The sequence below is a fragment of the Phoxinus phoxinus genome, assembly GCF_949152265.1.
Source record: "Phoxinus phoxinus genome assembly, chromosome: 8".
Lineage (NCBI taxonomy): Eukaryota > Metazoa > Chordata > Actinopteri > Cypriniformes > Leuciscidae > Phoxinus > Phoxinus phoxinus.
Window position 1 is genome coordinate 2259488 of NC_136883.1, and position 13512 is coordinate 2272999.

General features: G+C 38.5%; 1 protein-coding gene across 1 annotated transcript in view; it reads left to right on the top strand.

Moving 5' to 3' along the window:
* Positions 1-1414: 1414 nt before the first annotated feature.
* Positions 1415-13512, top strand: part of LOC307002460 (leucine-rich repeat and fibronectin type III domain-containing protein 1-like protein) — a 174254-nt gene continuing 162156 nt past the window's right edge. The window contains exon 1 of the mRNA XM_079620083.1: positions 1415-2196. The gene's annotated coding sequence lies outside the window, so the exon portion shown is untranslated. The remainder of the gene's footprint in view (positions 2197-13512) is intronic.

Here is a 13512-nt window from a genome sequence, read left to right on the forward strand (position 1 = left end):
CAGCGTTGTTTGAGCTCAAGACGCTAGTCGCCGCCACTGTGCAGCAGTCTTTAGAAATCAGCGCGGCGCAGTACACGTCAAACTATTGTATGTTGACAATGTTGTGGCTCAACAATGGTTTTATGTTATGGACATTGGACAAATGAAAATTATTTTGAAATTATTATAACATTTCGTATATATTCATATTTTTTAAATGTTATGTTAAAGGTTCTTATACTAATATACAACAGGCCGATTTTTTTTTTCCATTTATTTATTTATTTGAGTGTTGTACCTCAATTTAATTAAATTAAATTAACTATTTTATTTATTATTTTATTTCTGGTCTAAATATTGTTGCATACCTCAAACTAACATTAATTTATTTATTTATTTTATTTTTGATTCGTTCATTGTATTATTGTTTGATTTGTTTATTGTTTTTTTTTCTGTTTCTGAATGTTATAGCCTACTAACATTTGTTAGTTAGTTTGTTTGTTAGTTAGTTAGTTAGTTAGTTAGTTAGTTTGTTTGTTTGTTTTTATTTGACTGTGTTTTTGTAACGTGTTGAAGACAGGAGGCGAAGCAGAGGATCTATACGCAGGGTATTTTAATGAAGTCACACATAAAACAGGGAACAAAACCAGACCGATAAGAGACAACCATTACATGTACAACAACTGACCAGGTAACAAGTGAAACACAAGGGCTATAAATACACAGGCAAACAAGACTAACAAGATAACAAGGGGGCGTGGCTAATCAGAAACGCCTGGGAACAATGATCAGACAATTAACAAGACACATGGCAAACAGGGAATCACATGACAGACAACAGGGAACAAAACCCACACCGTGACAGTTTTACCTGGAACTAAACGAATGTGGGATTACTTATTTATTTAATTTGAGCTCAATTTGACCACAGCTAAAACACATTTTAGAGAATTGTGATGAAATAAATCCCAGTAAAACGCAGAAAAGCAGTGTAGCCTACAGAGAATTTCTTCTTTTTTTATATATTTTTTTTATACCTGAACACCAAACTTTCAACATTCCTTCACCAAAGCGTATAGGAATGAGCATTCACAGCACGTTTCCACAATGAAAGATCCATTCCGTTCACGTGCTGTATTTGCTGTAATTTAAATGCAAGATCAGCCTCTGGAGCACACAGACCCCCGACCCCTCCCGCGCACGCGCACGCGCACCCACACACTTTACACTGACTTCTGTTGCTTTAAAACAGATCTCACGATAGTCTATATAACCTACTGCTAAAGTCATCGCTTCTATACATTTTGCTACTACAACATTATTTAGCATGTGTATGAAGCCGTTTTAATACCGCAAAGAAAACATCTACTGCGAATCAGGTTTTACTATCCTCGAGGGGACATTTGATCCCCCCCCCCCCTCTCTCTCTCTCTCTCTCTCTCACACGCGCGCGCACGCAAACGCGCACATTTGACGTCTCATCTGAAACTCATCTCATGCCTGCTACAAAACTAAAGAAGCATCTCAGGAATATTTGAATTATTGCAACATGTCAAGATAGCAGGATCTCGCGGACTCTGTCGGTGGGCAGCGCGAGGCGTGTCTGCGGCGCGTGGAGCGCGTTTCTCCTCACTCTCTCACACACACACACCACTCCCATTGCTGAACTGCAGAAACACTACGTCCTCTTCCACAGAGCTTCGTTTATAACACGCGCAGCACGTTTCTCTCATCGGAGTCCCGGAGAGGAATAATTCATCGGAAGGCGACTTGGGATAATGTTTGGATATACTGGAGCCGAGGCGAGGAGTTCCAGTGATTGCATGGATTAGATGACGTGCATACACAACTACTTTGATCAATTTGTGCAGAACAAGTATGTTTCCGTGCATATGGCTGGGTTTTCAGCGGACTGAGCGCCGTTTCCACTGTTCAGTGTGATGTGGATACTTGTCAAGGACATCGTGCGTAATAAATGTATGCATCAGACGGCGATGCATCAGAGCTCGACAGAAGCCCAAGAAAACACTCTCGTCGCGCGTGTGTGTGTGTGTGTGTGATCGAGCCCGGTGGATTCGCGTGTGCTAAAGCGATGATCTTCAGCTGTCAACTCGTCGGAGAGTTCGTGCGCGCGCTCGGGGGGCTATAGGATCCTTCGGACCCGAAATCTGGAGAGCAAAGTTAGGTTGGATCCCGGGATAAAATCAAACAAACAAGGTAGGCTTTTCAAAACCTGCTCTAAATGGCGCATTGTTGTACACGAAAGACTGTATCTGTGACCTTTTTAGCGGCTAATGGATGAGAGTCGTGCTTGATCTTCTTTTGTGGAAGGATGCGAGAAAAATGAGATTGATCCGGTGCATGCAAGGAAAAAATGATGTGACGGTGTAAACGTTTGCACTCTTTATGCTTATTTCAAAATGCAAATTTCGCTTGAATGATTAGTTCAATGCAAGTGACTGTATACTGACTCAGGACCTCGGACAGCTCCCTGTTTGAGCCGAGGGGAAAGTCTTCTTCTGCCTGTGGATGTGAAGCAAACACACACTTCTGCTTGAATTAAGATGATTTAAGAGCATGCATTGTGTGTGTCAGTTTCAAGTCAAATGAATGCCTCTGATTGACAGTATGTTGTGTGTGAAGAGGTGCTTCGAAATAATTGGTCTGCACTTTTCTTTTTCCGTCTCGCACAACACAAAAAGCGAGCGAGCGAGCAGGACAAAGAGAGAAAGCCAGGTACAGTGATCGTGAAGGTCATATTTGACAGAAATCTAACATTCTCAGGAACTATGACCCTGAACTAGCACTGCTTTGCTCTGTTGCCATGTGACAGACAGCAGTGCTGCTGTGCATCCCAATACTGCTATTCCTCTCAGCCAAAAATAGATTGGCTGGCAAGTGGAGAATCACCAGTGCTGACTGCCGTTATTAGATATGAATCACAATGAGATTTCCCAAAGTGAACTGATTAGACTTCATTGGCAGACTCATCTCTCTGTGTCCAGTAATCGCAGTGCCACACCTAATAGATGTCTGATATCATGTGGAAATGTATGTCATTACTGGCCTGTGTGTGTGTGTGTGTGTGTTTGTGTGTGTGTGTGTGTGTGTGTGTGTGTGTGTGTGTGTGTGTGTGTGTGAGTGAGAGTGTGTGTAAGAGAGACTGTGACTTTTCCTTCCCAATCTCTGTCAGAGAACAAAACAACAATACAAATGACTAAATCCAAACATACTGCAAATATTCAAATATTAAATGTTTTTCAAGTTCAGTGCCAATTGTATTTGTTTATATTTTTCTATTTTGCTCCAAGCCATTTTTTTACCCTAATATGCATTGTAAAATATTTTCTGTAAGCTAAACACGTCCCTACTTTATTCAAGTCAAAATTATTATTCAATTCAATTATTTTATACACTGTGTATATGCATTCTGTTGCACTTTTAATGGTTATAGGTCAGGTAGAAATGGCTTCTAATGTAGCAAAATTGGCTTTTTACAGGTAAAATATAATCCTTTTAATTGAATTCCATAAAAGGTTTCAATGAACCATCCACCTACTTGTTTCTCTTAGACACATTAGACAGAAACACTGGATGATTCACTTTATACTTCACTGGAGAAAACTTTGCTGGCATCTTCCTTCAGCTTGATGAGGACTGAGAATTGAGTTCAAATATGCGTTATTCTCATCATGGTGCAGTTTTCACCAATATGTCTGTCTTTTAGTCGTATTGCAGTCAAGCTTTGCACATATTACGATTGACGGTCTCGCTTCTGGCAGCTTGGTTAAATTTGGAGCTTGGAAAAAGGTCATCAATAAATGCATGCTTTCTGCACATCTCTCTCTCTCTCTCTCTCTCTCTCTCTCTCTCTATGACATGGCCGGTCTGTCATCTCTCTGGGAATAAGAGGGTGGGAGTCTGTTACTCTGGATCGGGGAACCCTGAGGCAAAGCAAGGCCTCTCTCATGCCTGTGTTCTGCCGGTGCTGTTACTCAGCCACCCGTACGCTTGGCCTGCTTGAGTGTGTGTGTGTGTGTGTGTGTGTGTGTGTGTGTGTGTGTGTGTGTGCTGCAGGGAAACTACAAGATCAAGGTGGATATGGGTTTGTTCTTTGGATGTGGGTCAATGACAGTGTGTTGATAATGCACAAGCACAAATGAAGCCATGCAATTCTGAGGCAATTATCTCACAATTCTGAGGAAAATGTCAGAATTGCAAGATATAAAGTCACAAATACCGTTTAAAAATGTTCCATAGCCGAGTTTTTTACTATGTGGTAAAAAAAAAAAAAACGATTTGTAAATTGTAAACCCTCAAACTAGAGAAAAAAAGTCAGGACTGCATAACTCACTATTGTGAAGAAAACAAGTCAGAATTGTGAGATTAAAAGTCACAATTACCTTTTTTAATTTTTTATTTTGTGGTGGAAACAAACGCAGACACAGAATAACAAGATGTAAACTCAGAATTCTGAGGAAAAATATCAAAATGATGAGATATAAACTCAAAATTGTGAGAAAAAAAGTCAGAATCGAGAGATAACATGTCTAGAAACCAGCTTCCATACTTTGGCATCTACAAGCTGTATTCTATCTTATTTCTATGCAACACTGATCTCCTTTCATTCCAGCTCTCCTCTGTTCAGAACGATCTCTCTCGACTCTTTCATCTCGAACTTTTCCTGAAGTGAAGGATGTTAATAGTGATGTTCAGAACACACTTGCCATTATTGGATTCTTTGATCATAGTTCTCTGCTAATCTTGTGTCATTTGGATGTTATTTCTCTCTCCTCCCACTAAATGTAAGTCCGCTGGAACGCCTCTGTTGATTCAACCGCCAGTTATTTGCAATTGGCTTTATGTAAAAAGGTTTTCTGAACTTATTATGATAACAGTTTACAATAAGGCTCCATTTGTTAACATTAGGTAACTACATTAGTTAGCATGAACTCACAGATTTAAAGCATGTAATTATTCTTATTTTAACATTTACTATGTCGTCATTAAAATCTAAAGTTTAAGTCCCCCTGTAGTCAATAATTGTAACCCTTAAAACTCAGCGTTGATATATTTAAAGTTTAATGAGCTGCACAGTGGAAATACTGGTACTTACACGGATCCAGAATATATATGCAGTATTGATCCAGAAACTGGTTCAGAAGAAGCGGAGGAGTGAATGATGCAGGCTCGTCTACAAGTGCATGTATCAGAAGGAGAATGCGCTTTATGTATCGCTCTGTGACGTCGGACACATTATGGTAATTAATATGATTAGCCATTGGCTTGACTACGTTATCAAACTGCTAATAATGTGTTGCTAATGTTACACAACCCAAATGTTCTACAAATCAGGATCCTCAGAAACGCTTTAAACAACTTGGCACGTCAGTAAAGAAAGACATATTTCATCATAACATTGTAATATACATCATATACAGAACTCACCCGCTATAATGCTAATGCACCCGATTTTTCATATCGACAGAAGAGTAAATCGGGATAACCTGCCGTCTTGAGACTCTCCTTGCTTCACAGCAGTTAATGATATGCTCAAGCTCGCGATCTGATTGGTTACAAGGTAGTTTGTGACGTCAGAAACACCAGCGATGTCAAACCGTGTGTTTGAGACTGTCTTTGGTTCACTGCAGTTTTAAGCAGAAAATACTCAGCAATGCTGTCCACTGATGAACTTACACATGGTGTGTGTTAAAGCAGATTAAAAACACCACAGAGACACATTAAAAGCTGGATTTTCACCTCAGGGGGACTTTAATATTATATAATGGACCCGAACTAACAATGAACAGCAGTATTTTTTTATTAAATAACATACAAAGATGAATAAATACTGCTACAAATGTATTACTCGTTGTTAGTTACAATAAATGCATTGACTAATGTTAACTAATGGGACCTTATTTTAAAGTGTTACCGTTGTTATTTTTTAAAAATGTTTAATATAATATTTGTATAAAAAAATTCTAATTTACATTATATTAAAAATGCATTGCTCATGCTAGTTAAATGCATTAAATAAAGTTAACTAATGTAAAATCCTACCATTATTATTATTTAAAAATTTGTATATTATATTTTTTTATATTATTATATGTTTTTGAAATATTATCTTTTATTATTTGAATGCAAAATATATTAATAATACGAACAAATGATGTTTAACTAATGGAATGCAGCTGGTAAATATAGATTGAACAGCAGATCTTGGTTTGCACGTACACTGCTATAGGCCTGGGACACATCAGATATTTTTCATGCACTTAACACAGTCTTTTTGAGCAAGACGTGCATTTCCAGCCGCGTTACCGCGAGGCAGTGAGCGCACACTTCACAGTGCATGCATGAAGATATGCATGTGAGCGTTCAGTGTCAGTCAGTCTGCAGAAGGAAAGAAGATACGGTGCATTTTCTATTTTAACATTGCAGAAATGGCACTTTTGGCCTCCCTGATATCACATAAAAGCTTTATGGTCGTGTAGTGAAACATGCGTCATCCATCCATTCCTTGTTTTAATGTCCACAGTGTTCCTCTCCTCTTGCATTCCTCCGCCTGGGGGACTCGCTCTCGTTCTTCTGCTGATCATTTGTTCATGCATCTGCAGTGTAAACACCGCTCTCTTACTCAGCGCTCTGCACGAGGGTCTGCAACGGGGAACACTAATAGCTAATGCCTGTGGGTGGAACACACACTGTGTGTAATGCCAGTGCATGGCAGAGGGAAGGCTGGTTGTCTTCGAATGTCTACTCAGCTAAACACCAACCAATTATCTCAATCGCTGTTGTGTGAACAGTTAAAAATAGACCCATCTCAAACTTTCAACAGTCAAGCATGTGCAAACGTGTAATGTTGGATATACCTCAGCCTTCTGACAAGAACAATGGGGGAAAACACTCCTACTATGGTAAAGATGTTTTTTTTCTTATGAAAAATATAATTTTAACCTTATTTTACTATAAAGTTACATGTAAAGCTTGTTTCCGCAACAGAATAAAAAATAAAAAAGGTAATAGCGACTTTTTATCTCACAATTCTGACTTTTTTTCTCAATTGTATGTTAAAAAGTCAGAATTGTGAGGTTTTTTTCCCTTCGAATGGGACTTTATAACTCGCAATTGCAAGTTAATATCTCGCAATTCTGACATATTTTCTCAGAATTGTGAGATAAACTCGCATTTGGGTGTTATACAATAAAAATTGTGAGATATAAACTCAAAATTGCTATTTATAAAGTCCAATTCTAAGGGAAAGAATTACGTTTTTCCTCAGAATTTGGAGTTTATATCTCACAATTCCGACTTTATAACACGCTATTGTGAGATAAAAAGTCGCAATTATCGTTTAAAATATTTTATTATGTGCCGGAAACAAGACTTTCACATTATTCACCAGCATATGGCAAGGTAACTCTTTTGCTTGACTTGTTTAGTGCTAAAGCGACACACACATGTGTACAGTGCAGGTTTGAGAAAGCGATCTGTGCATTGCTCTGGATTCTTCACGTGGATTACAGGATTTCAATGACTTTATCATCCTCTGTCCGCCTCTGTGATCCGAATACATAAAGCGAAGGCATGCAAGAATTGCTCTCGCTCTAACAAAATATCCTCATTTAGCTTTTTGAATAAAACATAATGACGTGTTTAATGTTCTGAAATCTTCATATATCTTTTATGCATTACTGGATTGGTTCTTCCACGGAAATATTTACTCACAATCACAGTTTGCTTCATATATGAAATGCATTAAATAATGCAGAGAATTGTTCATAATGTCTGTATTATTCATACATCATATTGAGCTATTACAGAATGCAATGCATTTGTGGGATGATGGTAGTCAACAAGAATATGAAGGGTCAAACTTTCCATGCAATGCAAAACAAAAGTGACAAAGTCCTAATGGAATAAATCAGTTCTCACTCCCGAACATCTTGTTGGTTGTCTCTGGTTATTCTCCGGCTTATAAACATGATTTCTGCACCTCTGTTGATATGTATCATGGTTGAGGAATAATGGGGATGTGCTTGGACTGATTGTTGGTGACAGAGATGTTTATTAATGCATCGTGCTACAGTAAGTGCGGTTATGATGGACAGGTCTATTTGCAGAGAGTGTGTGAATCCATCCTCTCATGATCAACACAGCGTTTGCTATAAGCTGCTTTGGAAAATGTCAAATTAGTTTTATAGTGTTGGATTAAAGACAATTAATAAGGATCAGGTTACATGCTTACAGCTACAATAAAGAATGTATTAAGTTCACAATCATAAAATGACCTCAAAGTAAACCCTACTTTAAAGAGGTCTTGATATGCTTTTTTACACATTCATCTTTAGTGTGTTGATGTTTGAGGTTTCCAAAGTCCCTCCAGTGGGAGTTCTCCTCTATATCAGTGTCAGTGTTTCTGAATGCCTGAAACGCCTCCATTGTAGTCTTGAGTTTCTTCCGGGAGTGAACACGTCACAATATTCCTCATTATAATAATTAATACGCAGAATAAAGGGGCGGGCCTGGTTGAGTTAGTTAGTAGTGTGTTAAACTGGCGGTTATGGTAGGGGGCGGGACATTTCCCAAACACACTCGAAGCGCTCGACCAATCACAACACACTGCTCCAGCCGACCAATCAGAGCACACTGTGCTTTTCAGAAGGAGGGGCTTCATAGAGACAGGAAGTAAACAGAGCGTTACTGACAGACTGGGAAGAGAGGAGCCGCAACAATGGAGAATATGAGGAGAATAATCAACATTCAAGCAGGAAAACCTGTTCTAGTCGAGCCTGAAAACAAAGACTTAATAGTAGTACATTGTAACTTTAACTGTCCAATGAACAATATTATTGTGAATAAGGACTCTTTTACAAGAAACGTAAGTTGTAACAGAAGCTTAATGGCTTATAATTATGTTCTGCATTAATGCACAATGCTTTGATCCTTCATCGTGCTTGCAACATTTGTCTCGCTTCTTCAAAGTCAAAGATCTGCAGCTCATGTTTGCGAGGGACTGAGATTTCGACCGCACAAAGCCTCTCGCCAAAAATAGCCAATCGATCTTCTTCTCAGCATTTGATGACCTCACTTCCTGTGTCAGTGTGGGAACACGTCCAGTTGCGTGAAGCTGCTGATCTCATTCTCTTCTCTTTATCACGTCTCTCTCCTCTATACAGCATAAAGAGGATTATTTCATCTAGTCCAACAGACGAGACTCATATTTACAAATTCATAATCATTAGGCAAGGAAGGCTGTCGGGAAATGAGTGGTTTTTTGATGCCAGATACAATAAAATAGAGTGTGCGGTGATAATTGACGAAGATGTGGTGACCATGACAACAGACATGGCCATTATCGTTATGACAGCGATGTTTTGGATGATATTTAGATTAGCCTTTATGAATCAGAAAAGGTTTAGTTGGGGTGTTTTTTAAAAGGATTCTGAGAAAAGACAAATACTTGATTTCAATCTCAAATTTGTAATCCCATACTATTACAGAATCAAAATTCATTAGATGTTACTAACGAGCCCTAAAGTCAGCATGAAATCAAAATGGACAATTCTTGAATTTAAAAAAAAAAATGTTTAAATGATTTATCGGTGCACATCATTATTGTTTTAATAATCTTGAATCAGAATAACAGCGACATCTCTTCTCTGATGATGAGGACGGGTCAGCCTGTCACTCACATGAGATCAGTCAATAGCAAACCACAACCAGCCAACCATCCAATCAACTCCTCACAGACACAATCAAGCCCCGCCCACATTTGTTCTTTTTCCAGAAGCGTTTCTCTCAGATACACGGCATTATTGGGAAGAAAAGACCGTTCCATGATGACTTTAAGAAAGAGGAAAGTAGCAAGTGGCTTTTTGTGTCAAACATGAAGTTGGTTTGTGGAATAAAGAGATCTGATTGAAAACAGATGCACATAAGAATGAGGCAGGGTTGGCTGCTTTACAACCATTTGATTATTAAAGCCATTAGGCAACACAGCTGGTTATTAGGTGAGAAGATCATTTGTATGTGGACATGTGCTGTTAAGCATTAATATTTTATGACTAATTAAAAATGCATTGATAAGGGCTTTCATTTGCTGATTTTCCCCTTATTATTTGTGTGCATCTAATAGAGTGTCAGATTGTTTCGCTCATTACAAGCCGCTAATAGCGTTTTGCTCATGGCTTCATTGCTCTCCGACTCTCTGGCCAAGGTCAAAGTGTCTTTTGGTTGCAGGGTTGAGTTAATGGACCTACTTAACCCGGCCGTGCTGGAGAAGAGGACGGCGTTCACACAGAGTTACTGGCTGGACTTTCTTTGAACATCTCCCGTTGAGATCATGTTGAAATCAATGCTACAGACACAGCCTTGTGAATAATAGACTATAGGCTTACTCTGCACACTTATAGTGGATTGTTATTTGATTGAACTATATGGAAAGAAATATGAAGTCTAGTTGTGCAAATGAATAACATATTCATACAGTCATTATATGGATTGCATCAGCTCTTGGTTATTAAAGGAGAGTAAATGCTGTGCTGCTCATCCATGACTGGCTTCATATTCTGTCGTGAATATCTGTCGCATTAGCAGCATTCGGCTGGCCAGTTTAAATGTTACATTGTGCTTCACTTTCAATCTTTCATTGTCGGTATTTATGATGCAGACTTTGTATTTCTTCTTTTCACATTAGACTGAGATTCAGAGAAGCAGGAACTCTTTTATCGCTAGTACAATGTCCCGGCATGACTTTAGTCTTCACAAAAGAAAGATTTTCCACAACATTTCATAAGTCATGTGAGTCAGCAAGTGGTGAAATCTCTTGTAAGCGGATTGGTCTTGGCAAATGTTTAGCGTCTGCCATGGACGTCTCTGCTACAGACCTAATGAACTCTGGCAACAGAGTAAATCAGGAAAAATCCTGACAGACGCTGCTGTAGGGAATAAAGCTAATTCTGTTTGGACATTGACATCAAGGTCAACGGAACAAAGTAGGCGTTTTTTACCGTCGCGCACAGAGACGCTGCACAGACACGGCTCTTTAGCTTTTAACGTCCACACCTGTCGGCTTTACCTGGTCATGTCAATGGTCAAGATCATGTTCAACTTGAAGAGAAGATTTTAAATGCTAGTTGACAATTTTTTCTTCTTCAGTGATAATGCATTTGCTAAAGCATGAAAAAATACTTAATTATATGTGAAACTGGAAAAATGTTAATATCGTGCAAAAGTTTCAATAATTCAACTTAAAAGGTGAAACTAATAGACTCATTACATGCAAAGTGAGATATTTCAAGTCTTTATTTGTTATCATTTGGAAGTTTATGAAAACCCCAGATTCGAAATTAGAATATTGTGAAAAGGTTTTCATAAGCTATCAGCCACAATCATCAAAATTATATCAAATAAAGGCTTGAAATATCTCACTTTGCATGTAATGAGTCTATATAATATATTAGTTTCACCTTTTAAGTTAAATTACTGAAATTAATGAACTTTTGCACCATATTCTCATTTTTCCAGTTTCACCTGTACAGTAGTCAACATTTGAAGTGGATCAAAACCTTTCATCAAAGTTATTTTGAACAATACCCGTTCTTGTCTTAGGACAACTTAGATTCACTTTTTTGATCCAGTTCACATGTTGACTTTTGCAGGAGTTCAGGTTTTTCACAAGGACAGTATTTATGTTAAATACGTTTTATGTTTATAAATATGTGACCCTGGACCACAAAACCAGTCACATGGGTTCATTTTTTGAAATTGAGAATTATACACCACAAAAAAGCTGAATAAATAATCTTTCCATTGATGTGTGAAAATCTGGAATCTGAGGATGCAAAAAAAATCTAAACATTGAGAAAATCTCCTTTAAAGTTGTGCATTTATATTTGCTATTGTGCTGCATTCACTCACAAAACAATTTTTTAATATATTGATGGTAGGAAATTTACAAAATATCTTCATGGAACATGATCTTAATATCCTAATGATTTTTGGCATAAAAGAAAAATCGATAAGTTTGACCCATACAATGTATTGTTGGCTATTGCCACATCCAGGGTCACATATGTGAATGTATAAATGTCTAGACATTTTTTGAAAACAGAAGATTCGGTCGGGCATGTTTCTGGTATTTTGCACAATTTCATCAACTTAAATTATTTGTATCAGTAAAATAAATTAAACCGATTGACAGTGTAGTCTATTTTAATATGACAGATAATTAAACATAGACTAAAATGGATGATAGTATATTGATACTACAGTGCCCTGTCAGATGGTTCCTGCTCTAAGTCTGGTCTGGACTGCTATACTTGTGCTGAGCCACCACTTCTTAAAAAATTCAAAGCCTTAAAGGTTCCCTCAAATCTAGAAAAAGACACTCATATACTATTTAGCCTTGTGACAGGAGATACTAATGGACTTCTCTTTTCTCTCCTCTCTGATGACACTACCTCTAGGCAGAGAACTTCAGGTCACTACTGTGGACTCTCTGGAAATTATACTTTAATTCTTAAAGGGACAGTTCATCCATAAATGAAATGTGAATATAATCACTTCTAGAAAACACTCACCCCCAAGTGACTTGCCATTCCAAACCCATACACAATAATGTTTACTGCTTCAAGGACCAAAAACACCATAAAAGTAGTCCATGTCTTCTGAAGCAATACATTTTGTCAGCAGCAGTGGAGGGCACGTTGTATGACTTTGAATAACCCTTGTGAAAAGTAAGTGTGCTTAAAGGTGCAGTAAGCGAATTCTGAGAAACGCTGTTGAAAGTGGATTGGACCGAGCAGCAGAACACACTTTTAGCCAATCAGCAGTAGGGGCTTGACCACTCATGATGGGGGAGGAGTAGGGTAATCCAATCATCAGTAGGGGGCGTGACCACTCATGATGGGGGAGGAGACAGGGTGATCCAATTATCAGTAGGGGCGTGACCACTCATGATGGGGGAGGAGTAGGTTGATCCAATCATCAGTAGGGGGCGTGTCCACTCATGATGTGGGAGGAGATAAGGTGATCCAATCATCAGTAGGGGGCATGACCACTCATGATGGGGGAGGAGTAGGGTAATCCAATCATAAGTAGGGGGCGTGTCCTCTCATGATGGGGGAGGAGTAGGGTAATCCAATCATCAGTAGGGGGCATGTCCGCTCATGATGGGGGAGGATACGGAGTGATCCAATCATCATTAGGGGGCGTGTCCACTCCTGATGGGGGAGGAGAGATTTTCAAGTAATTTTAATTTAATTGTAAATAACATTCAGTTAAGTGTCTGAAAACATGACATTCAGTTCACACTTAAGTATATTCTTTTAAAGTATATTATCTCCATAACAAGTACTCTTTAAGGTATGTACGCGTGCTTCTTTTACACAAGGGATCGTACAAAAGTCATATGGACCTTTTGTGTTACAGATTTGGAGTGGCATGAAGGTATTTTCATTTTTTTGGAGAAGAACTGTTCCTTTAATCTTACATTTGTGCTTTGCTCTGTGCAGACATGATCTC